This window comes from Struthio camelus, chromosome 2 (assembly GCF_040807025.1).
Source record: "Struthio camelus isolate bStrCam1 chromosome 2, bStrCam1.hap1, whole genome shotgun sequence".
In the NCBI taxonomy this organism is placed as follows: domain Eukaryota; kingdom Metazoa; phylum Chordata; class Aves; order Struthioniformes; family Struthionidae; genus Struthio; species Struthio camelus.
The window spans coordinates 40,441,209-40,464,761 of NC_090943.1; the positions used below are offsets into that span (position 1 = coordinate 40,441,209).

At 40.3% G+C, this 23,553-nt stretch overlaps 1 protein-coding gene across 5 annotated transcripts in view; it reads left to right on the forward strand.

Annotated features, from left to right (window-relative positions):
* The first annotated feature begins 8,769 nt into the window (after positions 1-8,769).
* The window catches only part of WIPF3 (WAS/WASL interacting protein family member 3), a 41,724-nt gene continuing 26,940 nt past the window's right edge, over positions 8,770-23,553 (forward strand). Inside the window, exons 1-2 of one of the 5 annotated variants that reach the window (XM_009676413.2) lie at positions 9,489-9,583; positions 10,414-10,704. The gene's annotated coding sequence lies outside the window, so the exon portion shown is untranslated. The other 4 variants (XM_068935258.1, XM_068935259.1, XM_068935260.1 and 1 more) reach the window with 4 other exon arrangements.

Below are 23,553 nucleotides of genomic sequence, written 5' to 3' on the forward strand. Positions count from 1 at the left end.
GACTTGATAAATATATGATAAAAAAATGATAGAGCACAATAGTAAGACTAACGGGAAGGGAATTTAATGGCAACTTTGTAGTAGAAAAAGTGGAAAATAAGATCCTATTCCAAATTCTGTCCTCAGGTTTTCCACCTGTCAGACTTTCACATTTTTATACGTTACTATCTCCTCTGCAAAAGACTGTTATTAATCTTTTTTTCCCTAGGAAAAGATGAAAGTTGCAGTGTTAATCATGTTGCCCTTTACCAAGAAATACTAATGCTTGTGGCTATGCAGGTTAGTTTCCCACTGGTGGAGAAATCAGAGAGCTGGATTATTTTCTTTTTGTGTTTTGTCTCCTTAAACAGGGATGGCAACAAATCCCACAACAGCAGTTTTCTCATACCAAAGAAGGTGATGCATCGTTGTCTGCTTTAATAAGAACTGTAGTTGGTGTCTGTCTCAAACTCACATAAACTCAGAGGAACGCGGCTGCTTCAATAATCAAATTCTGCTTGACCTGCCATCCTCTAATACCGTACGCTTCGCAGCTAGGAAAACCCCTCAATTTTATGTTCATCTCAGAATCTAGAAGAGACAGGGATTTCTATACTGTACAAAGGAAGGGGATGCAAAGAAGATGTAGAAAAGTGTTTTTGATACACCATGCCTTTAACAATGCTTTCAGAACAGTTACTGCATGGCAATCAAACATCCTCTGGAGAGTTTTATCCCAGATGCTTAAACGTCTGACTTTTAATGCAGAAGTCCTTTGTACTTTAAGTCATAATAGCAGAGAGTGCATTGAGAACCTGAAACAAAAACAGTTGTTATTGCAAAGTATTACATATTGAATAGAAGAAGCAACTCCTCAGTGGCCTGTAATAGTTACAGCTCTTATTCCACAAATCACTTAAAGCCACTTATAACTACTATTATTAGCTGTAAAAGCCCACTTGGGTTTTATGAACACTGGAGCACTGAGACAAAAAGATTGCTTCAAAAAAATGGTGTCTTGTTCATTATTACTCTTTTGGCCCACACACAGATATGGTCGGAAGAAAAATGGAGATTATACTAGTCCAATTACCTAGAAAAATGTCTGAAGATTTAAATGCAATTTATCTAGGAAGATTTTATTTTAATTAGTACATAGCAGATTAACAGCAGCAACTTGCAGTGATATCATCAAATCAAGGCTGTTTCCATGGGAACACCACCAACTCCCAGAAATGATCATGTCAGTTTCCCATAAATAGAAAAAAAAGAAAGAAAAAAAGAGGAAAAAAAGAGAAAGGAAAGGGAAAAAAAGATCATAGGAGAAAGAGTGAAGAGGGGAATCTACTCCTCTCCTGTTGATGTACATTACCAACTTCTTGTCAAGTTTTATTCTGAAAAAAGTGTTTATATGTAATGAGATCAAAATTTCAGTAAAATTGACGTCATTTCCACCACACAGTTGAAGCCTTGAATAACTTTTCTGAAGACTTTATGAAGGGGCTTATGAATAAAGCACAAAGTGCACTATTCTATACTGATCTCCCTGCTCTCTGTGCTAACTTTCCACACAATAAACAAAGTGAAAATTGGTTTGGGACAGAGAAATACTTTGTTCACAGGTATCTGCTATATTTCCTCATTTCCATTCTTCTGCTACATCTGTACATTGACAGTCCAGTCTGAAAGGGATAGAATTACAGATCAAGAAAGGTAAGCAATGAAAATCACAAATGGAAGCTATTATTTCCCACCATCTGCTTATCTAATTACCTCCCTCTTCTCACAGTCTTCTTCCCAAGAGCTATGCCCATTACAGCATCTGCAGCAACCACACTTTTATCTACAAATGCAGGGGAAGATACTCCAGTTCCTCCTGTGAATATCTAGAAATATCCTGTCCGGTCCAGACTCCAGTCTAGCAGCATCTCTGCAGTCTGGCACTCAGCGAGCTTGTTTCTACTGCACTTCTCACCACTGTGACACACCCTCCTTTGCTGGTGTAATGTCTTTCCTATGAGCCACAAAAGCCGGCTGAAATAGCCTCTCAGCACTATTCCCACCTTTAAAATTGTCTCTTGCTCAAGGTTTGTGGCCACTCACTTTCCCACTTACAAGACCTGTATTCTACTCTCAGTGAGTCTCATTTATTTCCGCCTCACGAGTCATTCCTCCTGAAATTATCCCTTATAATCTTTTCCTCAGCCCTGTCCTATTGCGGCTAGTAATAGTAGCTGAATGTCACACCATAACCTCTGTTGTTTGCTTCGTAGGTACAAAGAAGAAATTTGTTCTTAGAAGAATTCAATGGCACTAAATTAATATTGAATTTTATCTCACTGAACGACTGAAAATAATAAAGTGACTTGAGACAAAACCAGTCCTGGTGTCAGTACTGATAACATCAGTAATTGCTGCTGAGAATATTGCCAGTGAATTTAATGATAGTCCTTCAACTTTAATCTTCCCCCTTTAACAATTTGATTGAAAATCATATCTGCATATAGTGCAGCAGAGGGCACTCCCTTCCTCAGATCACTACAATGAGTGTGAAGTCCTTTAAGTGGTCTCGTAGGCTTGGAGAGATATGAACTATATTTCAAAGAGAAGAATGCCAGAACGCAGAACAGGTTTTTATGGATAACAGTATCTCAGTGCAAATCTCAGTGTAAATCCTGAGTTCAAATGAGGCTATATCCTTCTTTAGGCACAAGGGCTAAATTATTATTTCAAAGCAAAATTGCAGTATTTGGAATAATATGCCCACATGCCAAAGCTGCAAATTTGCTTATGCAAGTAAATCCTGAGACCTGCTTCCCACTCATCTCTTTCTATCCAACCATGTAACCTGATCCCTCTACATGAGCACACTTTTAAGGACTGCAGAGTCAAGCAGTACTACTGTGTTGCCCTGTGGTGAACTAGACAGAGAAGAGGGGGAATCTAGAGGCAGAGGAAAGCATAATAACGTGGTGAGAATTGTCAGTTAGACTTGAGTTACCATCAGGAGCAGTACGGAATATTAGAGCACTTGTACCCAAGATAAATAGATAAATACTCCCACTATGCTTTGAATACGCTAATATCTAAGCTGTATGTGCAATGTTTATAGCTGTGCATGCCATTATGTAGCAGATTTTTATTTGCTGTTTGGCATTCTGTTCTAGGTAAGCTCTCAGCTAAATCTTGTACTTGATATCAATGCTTGAAAAACGTGTTCAAAATACATTCAAAGCCCGGGATGCAGAAAAACACTCATGCTGCTTCTCTGTCAGAATGTGATAGCTGAGGTGAATGGAATTTCAGAAAGAAAAAAAAATTGCTTGCAAAGATTACAAAGGACTTTTCTATTTCAAGAAGGTGGCAGAGGAAACCATCATCTTCAAAAACGCTCTTTGTGTCTACTAATTATTATCTTTGAGTACACTCCCCCTGGTGGGGATGAAAAGCTTATACTATGAAAAATGAGACTCGAAAATGGTATTCTGATTCTCTTGGTATTTCACTTTTCACCCTAATTGCAGAACAGCACCAGGCATGCTTTCACCTCATTATTCTCTGCAGAGGCCTATTAATGGTATTTTATCTACTGCCTAATTCTATAGCTTTAACATGGAAAAATTCCTTTAAAATTCAGTACTGATGGAGAGAACAGTAGCCCTGCCTCTCTGCTTTTTGTTTAGCTGTTCAGTAACTGAATAAACATTAACCAGCTGGATAGTGCAATTATAATTTTTTTAAGGTACTATAAATGCTTGCAACACCATAGTATCTGGCAGCCTCACAAATATTAATGAATGCATTCTTGTTCCAGTCATGCTATTAAGAGCGATTAAGTACTTTAGCAGAGGTCATGCAGAAAATGAATGGCAGAACCAGGCACTGAAGAAAATCCAAAGCTTTATCATTAAGAGATACTTTTAAGGACATCCCACAGCACAAAGAGAAATAAGCAAAAGAAATACAATTAGTAGCAGGAATTGACACTAGGTACTAATTATTTACTGTGAACCTGAATGTACTCAATATATCATTTCTAATGAACTTAGTGAACGGCTTACCCAGCAAGATCAGGAGTACAGGTTTAGGAGCTGCGTTAGAAACACAGAACAAAAGTAAACCCTAATATTCTTCTCTAGGGAAATCATCTCTACTAATTGTTTGTCTATGGCTTTCCTCAGTATTGTTACTCTAGACTACATTCATAAACATGGCTCCATGGCTCTGCAGCAAGCAACTTAGCCACTTTTTGGAATCTCTTACTAAGATGTATTAGAGCAAAATTCAGGTTTAGAGTTATTATCTACTCTCTAAAGAAACAAAAACATGGAATTTGTGTAGAAAACATAAGGAAGAGATCAGCACATTGGTGATGGAGACAAATACATGGGAAAGTCTGTTAATCATGGAACTAGGGCTAACCAAGGTTATCACACACAATGGCTGAGACTTTTATGGTAACAGAACTTTGAAGTGTTGAAAGCTGTTCAAAAAAAGTAATCAAAATGCAGGCTAAAAGCAAAAAACAAAGTTATTTCTGGTCTTAAGGCTTTCAAGTTTCATGTATTTTTATGTGAAAACTATTTTTTAAGTTATGCAAAAATGCCTGGAGCTATAGGTATTTCTGTCATGTCTAAAAAAAGTCTACATGAATAATGACAAATACAAACCACTCCCTATTTTCTAACAGATACATTTAACCTTGTCCAAAGTTTAAAGTGATTTTTTTTTGCCTTGAAGTAAAATAATTTTTTTGCGTATGTTCAGTACTGTCTAGCAAACTTTACTTGTGCATTTACTTGTTTACATTTAAAATACAAAGGCACAAACATTGTAAGGGACTGAGGATTTTCAGCTTTTTCTGATATTGTCTGGAGGAGAGGGAAAAAATTTGCATTTCTCCTAGATTTTAGGTAAGATATTATCATTGATCAAGACATACTACACTAGCCCAAATAAGCTTATAAGAAGGAATATATCAGCTATTAACTAATTTCAGAATTTACCCTGTGGATTAAGTAAAGCTGACAGAATACTGCCAAATAATTTCCAGGCACATGTGCATTTTAACTACTTCAGGTAGGTAATTAAATACATTAAAAAGCAACAAATTTATATATTAGATTCTTCAAAGTAATTAAAATGCCACAACAAAACCCACGACAAATAGAAACCACATTTGCTGTGACTATGCTTTATGTCTTTTGCTTCATTTCCCCTTTAACTTTTAAGTAATGTACAAATGTATGGGCAAGAATATGTGGTTATAACAGAGGGTTTTCACAGCAGGCACCAAACCTGATTTTTCAGTTTGTGTCAGCCAACCAGCAAAAAAAACTTCGCCAGACCGTTGCCTGTGTGACCAAACATTGGGCTGGAGCTGGAACGTCAGCTCTTCTCAGGAGTCTGCATGTGCAGGTCCTGTAGGAGAAATGAGTTTGTTTTAGGCTACCTCAGTTGCGTACTGCTAGCAGTAGCTCCGCAGCAGCACAAAGCTCAGTTTAGGCAAGCTGTCGGCCTGCTCGCTTTGGGCCTTCAGGACATTTTTCGGCCTCTGTTGAGCTACACTGCTCCTGGTTTGCAGCCACTGTGCAATAAGGTGATCTAGTCGAAAGTGATATTGAGGATAACAGTACAAGGAGGAGTCTCACCCTCATTTGTACTATAGATCTTTTAATCATTTGTACTATAGATCTTTTAATAGCTAAAAATTAAAGAATCAGTAATCTGGAAAATTATTCAAATAACTGTCCAGCAGAACTCTTTTCATTTGAACAACTAGTATATGAAATAACGTGAATAAATTTTTCTGAGTACTTTCTTTGGTAAATATTTATGTTGACACACACCAGTGAAGCATTTCAGATATTTCTACTCAAAATCAGTAACAATACCCCAAAATAGAACATCTGGTACTTCTTCCTCTGTCTGGGACACTCTGTGTTTTCTTAAATGGCTTGATTTATTTCATGTATTTTTCATTTTCTTGTGTGGGATTTGGGGAGGGGGGGGGGTCTTGAAAATAATAACAGTGTCGTGAATACGTTCTTATCATGGAAAGGTATTTTTAAAGAAGGAATGGTCAATGATGCATTTGCTAAGAATAATTATCATCCAGTACCGAATAAGCTACGAACATGAGGAGTCTTCTGGAGCAGGTCACCAGGGGCCATCCTCGTCTCTCCTAACGGTCATGGACGCTGCCTCTTAGCCTCAGTACAGAGGACAGAGATTCAGCTTCCTCCAGTTTTAGGTTAGGTTTATCCTGCCATTTGTTTGTACTCTTGTTAGACTAGATGTTAGTGGTCTCTTAGAAATTACAGGCTTATAATGAATTTGTTTTTTCCACAGACTGGCTAGGACTGGAAATTGAAGGGTGCAGAATTTCTCATTTAGGTTGTCAAGGTTGTAAATATAAACTGGGGTCCAGCTGTGCAAGATACAGCAAGGGAAGGAAAAGTAGGTGAAAAATACTGGCTATAGCAGCTGACTGGGCTGGAATAACGGGATGACAGACTGGGGCTGCTATATTGCTCAACACAGCCACCCAGAAAGCACTGCCTAGATCTACCTGTGAGACACGTTCCTAACACATAGCTAAACCCAAAATATGTCTTAAAGTTGCTTGTAAGGTGATACAAAGGAACCATAGTGAAAGTCACACCGGTAGCTTTGGACCAGGACAGGTGGAAAGGTCATCCTTCCCTGGAGAAATGGATACAGCTTTTATCTATGTTAAAATGAATTTATTGAGAGTGAAAATATAATTTCAACATACAAGATAATTTTTAAGTGCTTATGCAGATGGAATGTACCAAAAATAAACCTGTGTTCTTTGGCATTCTTTGGCATGCAGTCCCTTAGTATTCCTTTTTAATGAAACCTAATGAGCAGCAGCTTCTGTAGCTGGCTACTACTGCCAAGTGACAAGTATTAATACTTCTGTTTACTAAACATAAACTATGTACTGTGGATAAAGTTGACTGCGACAGAACAGAACAGTGCACAAACTCGGTACCAGCTCAGTTCAGCTGCATAGGTAAAAGCGGTCACTGTTGCACTGTGCAATTCCGTTCTCATTACGTGGATCTAGGTGGGACATGAAAGTAACTGGGGATTAGTCACAAAAGACATAGGAACAGGTAGAAGTCATTTCTTCCTGCTCTCTTGCTGCTTGTTTCTCTGAAGTTCCCTTTCAAGCTGAACCAAAAGGTGAAGGAAGTCCACTTCAGTATGAGCAACCTAAAATCAAATCTCAGCCGAGATTAAGTTGCAGGAATAATGAAGGTGTCAAATGCTCAGAAAAATGGCTTCTAATCTAAGCTAAATAATGATGTCATGGTCTTGCAGACCGGCACAAGTTATTTTCAAATTTGACATTCGATATGTTTTTTAAAGTAAAGGCTTACCCTTTTTTTTTCTCATGCTCTACCTATAGCACTTGTGGTTTTGTTTTGTGTTTTGAAGTTCAAGCTAGCGACCAGCTGGAAATGGGTTTAGAGCTCCCTGACCACCGTTCGAAGCAACTGGGGCAGCTACTTGGGACTGAAAATTATTTGATTTGACAGGGTATCAGGAAGATATTTTCAAAATAACAAGTCAGACTCCTACCTCCAGACAAACAGGACAGCATGGGAAGAGAGGTCTGGAGCACGGATTTGTATGCCTGCAGTCATGATGTACACGCAGTGCCAGAGGCTGTCAGTGACTTCTCCCCAGTCTCAGAGGCTGATGTTTCTATTGCCCAGACCACAGTGACGTTCATTTTCCTTGACCTATTTATAATCCAGCAGGGGAACGAAGCACCTGATTTGGAATTTCGACAACTAACCAGGGCACCCAGAGAAATTCAGAAAAAATGTGCTTCTCGGCCATCTGGAAGTACCTTCACAAGGCCACCAGCGAAACAAGCACCTACGCTAAGATTTTTATGTTACTCAACTGCAGCGACAAGGTACTTTCCTCATTCCTAAGAAGTTTGTTACATGACACAACTTAGGTGCCTGATTCCTTCAGTTAGCAGGGAGGTCACGCAGCAGGACGACCCACTCACAGAGAGAAACAAGGAAGGCTCCACCAGGGTGATGCCAGTTATTTCTCTTTGGAAATTGCCTTGACAAATCCAGAACAAGACAAGATTTTTGTATATACTTGCAGTGCACAGTTTGGGGCACGGCGATGAAGAACGAGGACATCTAGCCAGCTCCAAGAGCAGGCCCTGGGGAGGCTGTCAGGCAGAAGTGGTTCAGCGCGTGGGTGGCTCTTTGCAGCAGGACAGGCTAGCAGCCCGTTTTCTCTGTGCCGCTGCGTCACCTTTTTATTTCCACCCGGGTTTTTAAAAACAACCAAGATACCCTTTGATGTGACAGCGTGCCGCGCGGCAGCAGGATTTCTCTCCTTTCCTGCCTTAGGGCTGCCCCGCACTTGAAGGGCACAGAGGGCAGGGTGAACGAAAAGGGGGCGACAAGGGAGGCGGCGTGGCCCAAGGCTCACTCGCTGGAGGAAACCTCCTGAGCTCGGCACAGGCCCCGCGCGACCCCCGGCGGGCGGCCGTTAGCGGGCGGCCGTTAGCGCCTGCGCGCCAAACCCGGCCGGCGCTCACCTGCCCGCCGCGCTCCCCGTCCAGTTTGTCTCCTGCGCGGTGTTTTTTAAATTATTACTTTAAAAAGAAAAAAAAAATATATAAAATTGTTTATTATTCCCGCCATGCGGATCGGAATCCTAGACTTTGCGGTTCCTCCCTCTCCCCCCCGCCCCCGCTTTTTCCTGCCGAGGAGCCGCCGGCTGCCTCCCTCCGCCTCCCCGCCAACGGCCGCGTCCCCCGCGGAGAGGCGGCCGAGCCGCCCTACCTGGCGCCCTCTGCCCGGGGCGGAGCGCGCCGCTGCCGCCGAGCAGGTGGGCGCCGGGGAGGGGGGGGGAGGGGCGCGGCGAGCGGCGGCCGTTGGGGGGTGGCGGGGGGGAAGCGGCGGCGGCGGCCGTTGGGGGTGGGGGGGGGGAAGCGGCGGCGGCGGCCGTTGGGGTGTTTGGCGGTATCTCCGTGCCGCCGCGGCCAGCGAGAGAGGAGCGCGGTGGCAGCGCGTTGCGGGCGGGCAGCGGCTGCGGTGGGGAAGCGGGGTCCAGCCGGCGAGCCCGGGCGATGGCTGCGGGCGGGGAGGCCCCGGGGGGCCCCCACCGTCTTCTAACGGCCCCCGAGGAGCGAAGCGGCTCGAAGACCGGAGCCCCCCCTCCCCGCTCCCGGGCTGCGCAGACCAAAACAACTCGGCGGACAAACTTGCTGCCGGGTTTTAAGCGGCCCGCGGGGCGGCTGCTGGGCACCGCCGGGTCCCGCCGCGCTCTCGCGGCGTTTGGCGGAGGCTCCGCCGCCGCCCGAGCGGGGCCCGGCCAGGACTCTCCCCGGGCGGCGGGGGCGCGCCCGGGTACCTGCGGGCTCGCAGCCTCTGGGGATGTGCTTACTCACCGCGGTGGAGCAAGCAGAGCGATGGCGTGTTAGTTACAGGTTGTGTTTAGTACCGGTTTTGCTGTTTTTGGGGTTTTTTTTTGTTTTTTTTTACTTTTTTTCCCCCCCTCAAGTAAAGAAAACTACGCTGTCTTCGCATAGCGACGGGTAGGAAGAACTTTTTCTAGTTGTTGCCTTTGAAATAGATGTGCTGGAAGAGATCTGCTCAGGAAAAAGGGATTTGAATAACTGTAGAAGCTGCAGTATTTATTGTACCTGTTTCAGGGGGATTGCTGAAGAGTTGTTGGAGATGATATTTAAGGGATTATTATTTAGTAGTAATTAACCTGGTTTAAAGGTTGACTAAAAGCTTGTCTCTTCTGCATCAGTTTGCATGAATAGAGATCTACAGGGAGAGTATATTGTTAAAGGTTAGTAAGAGTCTTTTCATTGATATTGGAACGAGCTTAGAGGTTACAAAGGTATAAGAGTGGTAATTATGTCACAGTCTGTGTCTCTGCCAGCGTAGGGAGGAATGGAGAAAGTGTGTGTTTGCACAGCTAAAGTTAAGGACTTCAGGTGTTACAGGAAGGACATCCAGGCCAACATGCTTTTTTTGGCTTGTTATAGAAAATGGAGCATTACTAAGTGAGATGACTGAAAGGTAACAAAATAAACCTGATTTGGAAGACACTGAGATACAGAATAAGGGTTGAAGATTACAGCATGGAACTGTCTTCAGTCGGTCTTGATTTATGGGCAAAAATTTCCAAGTGCTTTTGTTGATGCAAACTGAAATATTGCTGAAATTATGTTGCTAACAGTGACACCTATTATCACGTATGTTGCATGAATGGAATTGTTAAACTGCCTGCTGGTACAACCAGTATTTTAAATTTCTCCATCTGTATACCCAGCACAAACTCACATTTATCTAAAAATGTATGCTTGTATAATCTTTGTTAAAAGTCGTCAGTTCATTTTCTTTGTGCTCAAAGGCAAGCCGCAGAGAAGACGGTCGAGGGAGTTGCACAAGTTTATTCTGTGATGACAGTCCGAGCTGGTACAGTTGCTAGGCATGTGTGAGTGACGGTGGTTCCTGTTCACTGCGTGGACTCACGGCCCAAAACAGTGTGGTGGGCAGCGCAGGCACCGCTGCCGCCCCCGGCTCGTAAGGGACCTTGCGCAGCGCGAGGTGGAAAGATGCAGTCTGCTCTGCCCTCAGCTGCCACGTTCTATGGACAAGCAGGGTGCAAGAAGCTCAGTGTGGGACCCCTAAAAAGGACCGTGTAAGTGTGTTTGGATGTGCAGATAGAGTGCTCTGAATGTTTTGTTTTAGAGGGTGATAACAAAATGTGACTTAGACTCTTAACCTGCAAGAAATTCTGTGGGAGTGGATTCTCCTCCTGCAGAAGATCCCTTGAAGGAAGGAGGGGTAGCAACTGACATGCAATGTATTTTGATGTTACAGTAACATAGTTATTAAACATTTTTCAGTATTATTTACAACCTGTTATTAAGATTGAACTCCAGTATTCTAATTGGCATGCAAAATTGCACAAAGGTACAGTGCCTGTACCAGCTTGCAACGTCAATATGAAACTTGAATTTAAAAACAATTCAGTCATATACATTCTGTGAAGACGAGGTGTATAAGCAGTTTGATGAGGCCTTTGCATACTGGCTTTGGTAACCTAGGGACAGGTGCAATGCTTAATTTATTAGGTTCAATACTAAACTCACTGCTGGTTTGGTTCTCTTCCTGAAAATGACTGAGATGTAATTGAGATTTTGATTCTGTCGTTGTACAGCACTGGGAAAAGCCATATATGGCTGTATTTATCAAATCATAAATAATATAATAAAAAGCATCTGCTACCTTTTCTTCTCCCTCTCTACCCCCAGTGACTCTTCCAAAAGAAAATGTAAATTAAATAAATAAAATAAAAAGAGTAAGCATCTAGCACATCTCAGTTTCTGTTATTGCAATATCATGTCAGGAAGGACCATAGTAGGGGCGACTACATGTGTATTTAAAGTTAGTTAATAAATTTGAATTTGCAGAAATTAACTATTTAGACTTTTTTTTAAAAGTACATCAAAAAGTAACAGTATCTCCTCTCAGTAATCATACCATAAAAATTGACAGGGTTTGAATGTCTTATCTTAACAAAACTTAGCATAGATGCTAATAAATGCTCTTTATACTTCAAAGAATAATCATTTTTTGGTTGATAAGGTCAGTATTTTGGGAAATACATTTTCCTCTGAAAAGAAGGCCTTGGACTGAAAGCAGTATCTTAGCCATAACAAATAGAAGAATATTTACACATTTGAAGGAATATATGTTAAAAGCTTCAAAGCTTACTAAACATATAATTTATTATTTTATATTAAATATAAAATAAATAATAGTGGGTATTAAAATACATGATTGATGGCTTAATATTAATATTTAAAAAATATTCTAACCCAAAGTGGAGCACAGCAGTAAAAGGATTGGCTTCAAACTGCTTTGTATGCTTGTTAGTCATAACCTACCTACAAGAATTATATGACTTTTCAAAGGCTTCTATTTCTGTGGAAGCTTTTCTTCCCTCTATTCAGTTCTATTTAGTTATCAAAAGGAGTTGAGACTGGACTAGCTTACTTCAATTCTCTTCCCCTTGACTTTCAGAATTTATTGATCTTGAATGTGTGTGAACACCTGCTGCATTATTATCTAAATATTTTCTGCCATTCCTCTCATAAATCAGATCACAGATAAAAAGTTGAAGCAGATTATTGCTTTGGAAAAATGATACTAGGCTCTGTTGTGCCAGAGTAAAGATTCCTGGCTTCTTCAGAGTGCATGTAAGCTTGTGTATAAATATAATATTTTTATGTGTAAATATATATATAAACCAAATATAGTATCCGTTAAGTTCTTTAGTCTAAAAGTCTTCAGTACTTTCCTTATACTGAGTTACTAGCGACTGCTATGCAGTTTTGAGATATAACTTTCGGGAACACCTTTACCGTTATCCTTAGACATCTTCCTTAATTAGTCTGTGCTCTTAAACTCAATACTTAATTCTCTTCGAAAGACTGAAGCTTTCTGAAAATAAATTGTTACTAATGGAACCTTAGTGGGACTTAGCGATTGTTTTTTCATCTGTGGTCATGCTGTGTCAGCATTGGCCAGTGGCTGGCATGCTTTGTAGCCAAAATGAACCATGAAGTAAAGAGTGCTATATTCCAAACAGAAAAAATGCCATAGGACTTCTAAATCGGAGAAAAAATGAATGCATTTTTAGACCAAGTTTTATACTTTTGAATATGGCCAACTTAGTTTGATATCTGAGTATCTTCAAGTGGAGTCATTCAATATTATATACATGACAGCTGTAAAGCCTCCTTTGGATTTCTTTGGAAGTACATGAAACAACTAAAGAATTTTCACAAGGTGTGAAAAGCATGTTTTCATGCCTTAGTGACTCAGACAACAGCTGAAGTGGATTTCCTTTAGACTCCCAGAAATATCTCCCTCTCAAATAGGATCAAGCATGGGGATTCTTCTTTGCCTTGACCCTGTGCTGTCATTTACCCTTGTTCCAAATAGATATCTCACCCTTTTAGAAGAGAACGGTTATCATTTTGTAGCTAGCCTGCACAGCGGAGAGCAGCTGAACAGCCATACTATAGCTACAGTATAGAGGATAACACAAAGTGAAAAGTAGAGGAAAACTGGACGCAAGGTCCCTACAAGGTGTAGTTCACTAGGCTTACAAGAACAGAAAGTTCAGCACGGAAGCACTTGCTCAGTCTTGACACTGCTTTTACAAATGCCCAAGGAAACTGCCTCTTGTGCCCGCTCTGCAGCTGCAGTGTAGTGAATATGCCATGTCCTTTGGTAACGTTCTTGGCAAATGCAGTATTTGTCTTGATAAAGTAAAGTGATGGCTAGAAATTACAGTGCTTTTGCTTGATTTGTAAGATAGGGGTAAAATCCTTCCTTTTGCATGAGCAACGTGAGATTTACTGAGTTAATAACTCTTTCCTGTCAGTCCGTTTCACAAACTATAAAGCAGGTCTGTAAATGACTGCTGCACCATTTAACTTTGTTTCTAGTTACTATATCATGTTGTCCTCACTTCATTATAAATACCCAAAAAAGAAAGGAAAAAGGAGGAGAGGAGAATATGACACCAGTGCAAAATGGAGCTATTTGGATCTTTTGTTCCTCCTTCATATCCTCTCTTGTTCAAAAGGCATTATGTTGTTGCTTTCCTAACCATGTTGCACAGTCTTGTGCAGTGAGAAAATGCACATACATCAACACTTCTGACTGTATATAAAGTAGTTCTGGCTGTTTTGGGGCTTTTGTCCAGGTCCGTTACACTTTTGATGTATGCTAAAGAAAAGAAAAATTGCTTTCTCTGTACAAAATCCATAGGTCTGCTGAATTTGTTGAGCAAACATAAGGAAAATCATGAGGAACAGAAAAAGTGAGACAGGCTTACATAGTAAAACAGAGTATTGCTTTAATAATTTCGAGGGAATGTTTACTTCTCTTGGGGATGTGTCAGTCACTATAAAAACTTTGTCAAATTCTGCCTAGAATTTGAGCAGAAAGTTACTTCAATGGATCAGCTGAGCAAACATGAACAGCTTAGTAGATATTAGTGATGCTACTTGTGTTACTGCAGTGAGTATTTACTTAAGTATTTTCAGAATTCAACCCTAAAAGTCTGACCCCACTCCTAATAGAAAATTTAGCAAAAATTAAGACACAGATTAGTTCCTAAATTAGTATGCTGATGAAGAGGATGGACTATCTCTGTAGTGTATTGAGCGGTGGGGCCCAACAAGGCATTTCATGCAGAGTGAAAGGGGTTTTTTTTGGCCTTGAGATGACTACGTAGCAATGAATTTGTACAAAAGCGGATTGTGGAAAATATTCTTGGATCAAGTGATCATGAGTTTATGTTGACCTAACAGCAGGATAAATGATGCAGTGCTATGTGGGAATACCTGAGCTTGCTCTAAACCGGCTGTACCAGGATCTGCAAAGGCCCAGCATAGCTGCAAAATATGTATTGTGTAGTTATTTTGCTGCTTTCCTTTACCCAGACTGATTTACCTGCTGTTTTTCAGTATTGCAGTCTTGGACCCAATCTGTCAGATGAAGCCTGATATATTTCCTGGTACCTCCTAGAATCACATTTCCTTTTTTTTCACAGCTGTATCAGTCTGGTTCTGCATTTCTTCTTTTTTTAAATCAGTCTAGCAACCTATGCTGGTAATCTCTTAGTACTGTCATGCAGAGTCATTTACTTTGGCCCCATGTGCAGTGTGTCTTTTTCCACTGCAGACGACCCTAGCTCTTTAAATGAGTTGTCTCCATTTGTCTTGCTTTGCATCAGCAGCAGGCACCAGGTGAAGTAAATGGTGAAAAGAACAGAGATAAAAACGAAGGAAGAAAAGGGGGAGAGGGAACGGAGAGGCTGTGAGCCAGCAGAAAAGCAGAGACATTTACACAGAGGGAAATAAAGAAAGAAGGGGCCAAATCCAGACTGAGAAAAGTGAAAGCTGGAGACCAAAACAAGCATAAAATTTGACACCAGATCTTGGTATAAATGAGTTCTCCACTTCCCCCCCTGCTTGATCTGACAGTAGGAAATACTGGCTGCATTGGGAATACGCGTGGGAGTTCATTCTGGCATTGTGGTACTGCTATGTAAACTAATCTACTTGTTCAAAAAAGGAAAACTGTAGAAAACCACTTTGCTCCTTTGTGTTTCTGATGATGAAAGCTCAAACCATCTTCTTTTGCCGGTTAATCTCTAGAATTATTATTTCCTTCAGCAGGCAGCAAAATAAGTTGAATATTTTTGGTTTCCTGGTGTTTATTGCTTATTAAGGTTACCTGCTCTCTGTTTTTTATAACGTGTGTGTGTGTGTGTGTAGATCAGTCACATTGTCCACTCTGAGTATAGTGACTTTCACAAAGAATTGCGACTGGAATCTAACTTAAATCAAAGGGCTGAATCTTCAGTTTAATAAAACTCTCATTGTTTCCTTGAGCACTTTGTTCTACTAGGAGTTCAGAACTGGGCCTTCAAGTAAAACGTTCTTTGGGTGTTTTTAGGGAATTAACAGTTGCAAGTGTCTTTGCAATTTGTTGTTCTTTGTACAGACTGAAATCATTGTCCTGAGTAAATGGATGAAAGCTGGGAGCTAGATATTTTGCCTATTGTCTTTATAATAGCTGATAATTTTCTGTACGGGGAAAGAATATTTATGCTTTTATGCATGTAGGGAGTTTTATTAATTTCTCAGCTATGGCACTTTAGAAGCAATGAAAACATAACTTTGCGTTCTCTGTATTTCAGAACACTGAATTAAGTAAAATGAAAATGCGACATCATGGTAATATAGCTAAGCTTCCATAATAGTATAGGTTATGTAGCTATCTCTTACCTATAAGAACAGAAGCCTTATCCTGCCGTCAAGAGCAGCTAAGATGAAATGATGAATTATGGCATTGAAATGGAGCAGTAGTTTCAAGAAGGCTGATGGATCAGAGCAGAAAAGTAAACATGCATGAGGACATTGACAAGTTCCAGTTTAATTTGTCAGAACATTAGGACTAGCATTCTTACTTTTGGAAATAGATTTGGGAGGGAAATGAAGGAGCCACAGCTTTACTGAAATCCAGGATAAAAGCTTCCTGTTATTTTTTTTTAGGTGAAGATTTTCCTGACGATTTATTCCTAGAGGTGACCAGACCATCACATTTTACATCCCTTATGAAAGATAATTATCCTTACTGTATAAAGTGACCACAACCCCATGCTGGGGCATGATATTGATACTGTAGTAAGGAAGAGTGACTCGAATTGAATTGTCAATATTATTTTCCATTGCATTGAGAATTTCAGACTGTTTCTTAAACTGGTAGATCTCAGCCTGGTATGGCATGGATGGAGGTTTCTGTAAACTTATACTTCCAAGATGGAAAGTTGAGAATACTTAAAACAGGAACGTCAATGAAATATCACGTGGTTAATAATGAAAACTGTGGAATGGCTTGGGAAAAGGATGCTGTGAATCCCGTAGGTATCTGATGTCCGTGTTTGCAAATTCTTTCTGCTTGATTGGCATTTGAACGCAGACGTTTGCTGAGCTGTGTATCGCAAATATAAAAAAAAAAAAAAAGTATTTTGAGTACTAACTTGTTTGGTATTTTGGGGTTTTTTTTGTTATTTTGTTACTTTTTAATGCTTTCCACTTAATTGGAAAGCAAAAGTTTTTTCTGTTAGGGGAATGGATCAAGCAACTTGTTAGGAAGTTTTTCCTGGGAGACCATTCCATATACAAGTATACTTTTCAAATATTTCTTTTTATGTTACAGGAATTTTTGAAAACATGCCATTTGCTTCTCTACAGTGACCGCAAAAGTTTAAAGTGTAACTTTAGACATTAGATTGCCTCTACTGAGAGAGCTCAAGTGCTGTTCATGCTGTTCATGCTACAACACTTAAAGAGTAAAAAAAGTAAACTGTCGTCTTCAGAATGTGGCAGTGACCTTGAACTTCAGTTGAGCTACCCTTTTTACATTTAGCCAATGATTAACTTTGCTAACGACTATATATCAAATTCACCATTGTTTATACGTCCGGCAGTGAAATAAGCCAAGTCTGTGTTTGTGTGCACAGTCTAGTTTATGTGAAGGAAACCTTTTGTATAAATTGTTTCCTTTTGCAAAGTTACCTCTTTGTTCAAGCAGCAATTGTTTCTAATATACCTCAGTTCTCTTCAGACCCTTCAACTTAAGGTTAATGCTATAGTAGACATAAGGCATTTCTTCTTTTTACATGTAGTTATTTTCTCTTACTCATTATTTAAAAGAGGATGACAAATTCTTGTATTCTTTTGCCTTACAGCAATTAATATTCTACAGTAGCTCCTCACAGGACACAGGAAGCTACATCCTGAAATAATCATGTGCAGAGAATATGAAGGCATCTGTGCAGCTTTGTCTTTGAAGGAAGCTTTGTCAGGTGATAACACTTTAATTTGTAGCCTCAGCACTATAGGGAGCTCAGTGGAGAAGTCTGTCCATGGCACATGTGGAAGCAAGACATCTTCAGATTCCCATTTTGTACCCCAACAAACGCCCATTGGATACAGTGTTATCAGGCTCCTGATAACAGGAACAGGAGTTGTAGTGGCTCTTCAGGCAGAGAGGGATGCAGCTCTCAGCTGGATCAAGCCTAGTGGAAATATTGAGGAGGACTTATGTTACTTGGCTTAAATGCAGAACATGGTTATGTACTGTGAGGCAATGCTACAAACCCTGTGTAGAAAAATGCTTCATAAGAATGTTTCATTTACACTCTTAAGTGTATTAAAGGCAGGAAGAGCCTCTGAGGTTTGTACATCTCAATGGAAAAGAAAAGGCCAGGTTTTGCTTTTGGTTGCACCAATGTAAATTGAGACTGAGGCCAGAATTTCTCTCATGTTCTGTACAATCCAAGGTGTTAGGAAATGGAATTATCTAGTGAAAGACTGGGCTTTGTTAGTCAGCTATAGGAATATACATGTGGATACCCTAAAATATATATGGTAAGAAGTGTATGCTAGTTTTTTAAATTTGCATTTCTGGTGAGCTGTAAAAGGTGGATGTAACAGTTTCAGGCTTTTACACTGCTCCTAAACTTGGATGAGCTCAAATACAGCAGAAATCATTATTTTGTGGTCAGGGCCATTTTCACAAAGGAGAGGGGACGCTGTGAGGACACTCGGAGGCTCTGCTTTGGTTCTTTCTTGTTTTGTTCTCTAAATAGAAAAAGCCATTCACACTGAAAAGTACTAATTCTCAGTTTGTGTAGAAAGGAATATGGCATCCAGTAATTAATTCTAACAGAAATCAAACCATGTAACTTTTAAAGTGGTTCGTTCCTAACAGAAGCTTTTTCAAAATCATATTCAGTTGTATGATAGTGATAGCGGAGAAATTAATCTGTCTGTCTAACATATGTGTACTTTTCTCTGTTTTTTTCTCTCTCCTCTGTCTCCACAGCTGTGATAGTGTCTTTAAAATATTTGTAGGGTGCTTGGACCAGTGATTTCAGCTGTGCTTCGGCGATGTTTGACAGGAACAAGTGTGGACACAATCTTATTGTCTACTTTTCAGATCATGAAAGTTGAGCAGATGCTTATTAATGCTGTTTATCCTATGTACTTTAAAAATTCTTCTAGTTTTCTGTTGAAATACAAAGACTTAAAAAGTAGAACTCAGAACAGTATATTTAAAGGAGAAATTATATTTGATTGTCTAAAAGCTATTCAAAAGTTAGAAACAGATTTAATGGTCTACTTTTTTTCTTCAATTTTTAATCAACAAAATAAGGTCAGTATTTTAGGTAAGCCTTTCTGCATGCCTGTGAAATAACTGATTATGAAGCAAAAATCTGTAAATTGCCTCAAAACTGAATTACCCAGCTCAGAGTGCAGGAGTTGGGATGACTGTTAAGCCAGTAAGAGCAAATAGGTTATTTTTCAGTCCTTTTTCCAAATTAATTAAAGCTATTGAATTTTCATTTCCAATTGTGTTGTTATTTCTTAATAACATCTAACCTAAAGACCTAATGGGTGTAGCCATTAAAAAAAAAAAAGGCTACTCATTAAGAAATAATTTTGTACTGCATACTATGAGCATTTAAAGAAGTGTGACTTTTTCCTTCTCTCCTTCCCCTGTCTGGACATCATTCCACACTGAAGGTACAGCCTTTTCCTGAAGGTCCTTGCCTTTTCATGACTGGTGAAGGTATTTCAACCTAGCCTTTGCAGACAGACCTGTGGTGGTTCTGCTGGGCTTCAGGGTGGCAGGAGACAGGCCAGCTGCTGTTGTTGCTTAAGGTGGCTCTATGCTCACGGTAGGACTTTGTCTTAGCCCAGCACTGTGACGATGACCCTTCAGAATCAGAGCTTTTGGAAGATTTTGGGTTGAGTTTGTGTACGTTTGGGTCGTTGGGTGAGACCAAGGTGAGCCCAAATCTAGATAAAAGCCTAGGCAGGCATTCCCAGTTTACCACAGGTGAATCTGCCACAGGACTGAGGGAGCAGTCAGTGAAGAAGAAATATCTGCGTTTAATCTGCGTTGTCTGACATTTCAAAATGTAAATTTGGATGAAGACTTTATTTGGGTGTTAAAATATTTAGTGTTTGAGTTCTATATTCAAAACTGCACTGCGGCTTTTGCTTAAGCTCAGCTGTTATTCAAGCAAAAACAGTCAGCAGAAGCGAGGAAGGAACAGTCCGTGTGGTGACACCTCAAATTACCATTCAGTTTTAGAATTGCCGGTACCAGGAGGACAAAATAAAACGAACTGTATTGAGCTCAGAGGACAATAACAATGCTCACTGAGTAGTGGGATGACTTGTCAGAAGTTAAAACAGCTCACAAAGCGTAACTGAGTGCTTTAGAGTTATAATTCTACAGGTATCTCACAAGGCTTATAGTGGGGGGTGGGAGGAGGAACTATTTTGCTTGGCAGAAGGCAGAGTCATCTGCACTGGAGCACAAGTGGGATCAAATTAAGAAAAGGAGAAATTAGGCTGAACGTCAGGCGGTTTGAACAATGGGAGCTGTTTGACTGTGAAAGAGCTTCCCAAAGGAAATAATATAAGCCATGCTATTTGGGACACCTAAAATTAGACATCAGAAAGCACTAAAAAAAGTGTACTTGGTAGGGTGGCGGACTAGAAAAGGCAAGGTTTGGGATTTTCCTTTTTTTTTTTTTTTTTTAAATAAATTCTGCAGTTGTTTGGTCTGATTCTGTCCTGTGACAGGGAAATCAATGGAAATTAACATTAGTTTTTGCCTGAGAAAACCTAGCCGAACACATGTGGCTTCTCTCTTCCACATATTGCCAGCTTTTCTACCTCAAATACCTTTATCTTTTTGGTTTTGTCCCCAGAGGATCGTTCAGACCCCTCCCTTCCAATTACAAATATGTACATTTAAGAGAAGCTTCCCTGACACGCCAGATTGGAGTGGCAATGTGGTACTAAGGAAGGGGGTGCACTCCATCCAGCACATTTACCTTAGTCTGTTAATGTTTATTTCGAATCAATTTTTTAGTAAGGAGAGGAGGGTTTTACAAATCCAAAGTAATGCTACTAAAACAGAAATAGAGGCTGCATGGAGTTGAGGGGAGAAAGAGCACATATGCCTTAAAGATACTTTGTGGAGTTCCACTTTTGCTGACACTTAACGAACTGTAGAACTGATCAACATGTTACTCGTTGTTTTTCTTTTAATTCAGAAATTGTTTATCTCATAATACATAAGTCCATAACCCAGGCATGTTCTGAAGCTGTTGTCTGAAAATGCCATCCGTATTTTAACTAGCAACTTGAAGGGTGGGAGGATTGGGGGGGAGAGGTGAATGAAATACAGCCTTTAACCAAGGAATAGAGCCATCCAAGTAAATATCTCAATATATAGAAGTGTTGCAGCCTTCTGAGTAGTTTTATTTAAATACAAACTACATACAAGTGAGATAGGTTACAGTAATACAAGTTGTAATATACCACAATCCTATCTGTTAACGTGTATAGATCATACAGTTTTGATTACATTTTAGGAGCCTGTTTTTTACTGGAGGGTTTCATTTGCTGTTTGAACCTGCCTGCCTTTATCTGCATATGGTCTTTCTTTAACACCAGTATCTGCTTACATGAATAACAAGGCTGCTTCTTCCAAAGCCCACTTGAACCAATAGAACTGTTAAGTGCAAAAAGCTCCTTCACTGTGTAGCTACAGGATGTTATCAACTTCAGAGTGTATTAGTACTAGTATCAAAAAAGTATGAATCTGTCTACGTGCACAAAAGCTTGCAAAAGTCAGGACATCAAGACACTGAATTTTTGATAAGAGGTAAAGGGAGGTATATAGGAAGAATTTGCTGAAACAGTGGATAGTTCATTTGAAAAGGGTTTGGAACAGCGTGGGAGGACAGCTATAGGAGATCTTCACTATTTCATCCAAGGGTGGTGGGCTATAGCCCCCCACATGCATTCTTCTCCTGTGTCATTGGGCAAGAGCATTCAGGGCAGGTGAATGGGATACGTTGTGAGGTGAATAATAAGGCATCCTATGCACTGTTGGGTTGTAAATGGCCATGCAGTTTCTGGTCCTGGAACTTAGGCTACTTTTGCTTGGAGGCGTTGGTACTGGGGTTTAGACTGGTGAGACAGACAGCTAGAAAAGTCGTCTGATTGCATTTCAAGTTATGACTTCTAAGTACCAAGCTCTGATTCCTATTTCCGTTCTCCTGCTACTGTTCGCCCTGAATGTGCTTTACCTCCTGCTGCCATGCACATGGTCTGCCACAGAAGTGTGGGTTGTAATTTTTTTTAATTTGACTGAGAGAACATTCCCCGGTTGAAATCCTTAATGAAGACAAAAGGCTTGTATTGCAGGGTAGGAAGAAACTATCTCAAAACATATTATTAGCAGGGAAGACTCATTCTCCTTATGTCCATGTTTTTGAATGACTTAATTGAGGAAAAGAGATGTCTTCTGATAAAAGCTTTTTGCATAGGACAACAGTGGGGGTGGAATGGTGGAGACTTCCTTGGAAAGCTTTATTAAGCCAGTATTAAAGTAACTGTAACCAATTCTGTTGCAGATTCAGAGTGCTTTGGTACACTAGCCCTTTGCACGGCATTTGCTCAAGGGGGAAAGCAAATGTTGCAGATGCTCTGCAGATTTAATTTTTGATTGGTCTCTGGTAAAGTATTTTACAAGATACAGCAGAAGTAAAATACTCAGATATTGCCTGGATATCATTTAGCTACGCTTGCTGGGAGGTGGGAAAGGCTGCACATACCTTATAACTTCATTGCCTCTTCTGAGCTGTCCCTTTTTAGCAAAACAGCTCATTATTCACTTAAAGACTTGCCACATTTCTGTCTTGCCCTCTCTCCTGAAGTTCTCCAGATCTGTCTCATGCCTCCTGCTTACACAGATGATTCTTAAAGTACTTGACCAATAGGTTTTGGGCAGTTGGAAAAGGGTGAATAGAGTGCCTACTTTTGAAAATGAAGGTGTTTAGGGCCTGGGGATTTTAGTCCTTTCAACACAACATAAATTTGTAGAAAGATATAAAAATGATTAAAATATTTCTAATTCTTGGAGGAGTCAGGAAAACAAATGATGATCAACACAGACATATAAAGAACAGATGTGTCATATCATTGTAATTTCCTGATACGATAAGTCAAAAAGCCTTATTACAGACAGGGAAGAAACAGTAGAGGTCATATTTTGCTTTGTTTAGGTCTTTTGACACTGTCTCATATGACATTGTGAAGAGTCTAAGGAGAGAGTCATGACATAGTGGATGTAAAACTAGATGTGTAAAATCATGTTCAGAGCATTCGTCCAAGAGTCACTATCAAAATAAAAAGGGCTATCAAGTATGGCTTGCAGAGGTCTGTCTTTGGCACTATCTAGTATTTTCATTTGCGATTTTACTGATGGAAATAGAGGGGTTGCTTTATTAACGTCAAACTGCAAGGGAATGCAAACCTTTGGGAGGGCTGGATTAGAGAGGAAAATGGGTGAGTGCTGCCTTGTCGTTTTGCAGGAGATAAAAAGGCATATAACTTATGAAGTAGTCCTCCCATTTTACTTGGCATTTTTAAAACGTTAGCTGGACTTGTGTGTCCCATGGCTCTTTCCTCTCAACAAAGGCAATTGGAAGGCATTCAGGGGAGGGCAACAGGAATAATCAGAGGTCTGGACAATATCACCTGCAAATAAAGTTTAAAAAATTGAGGTTGTTTGTCATAAAGAGGAGAGAGCTCGAGGGAGAGGTATAAGCCTCAGTATTACAGACCACTGCGGAGAAAAAGGAGATAGCCTATTCTATACATAGATTCTTGTTTCTGTCCGAAGTGAATCAGAGATTCAAGTTCAACTCTACAGAAAACTTTCCCAACGGTAGGGGTAGCTGGAAGAGGCAGTCTTCACAGGAGGTTTTTAAGAACAGAATGGACAAGCGTAGGTGTAATGCCCTACGTAGAGTTGAAAGGGCTGGCCTGCTGGCTTTCTGAAGCCCATTCCACCCTATTTCATGTGA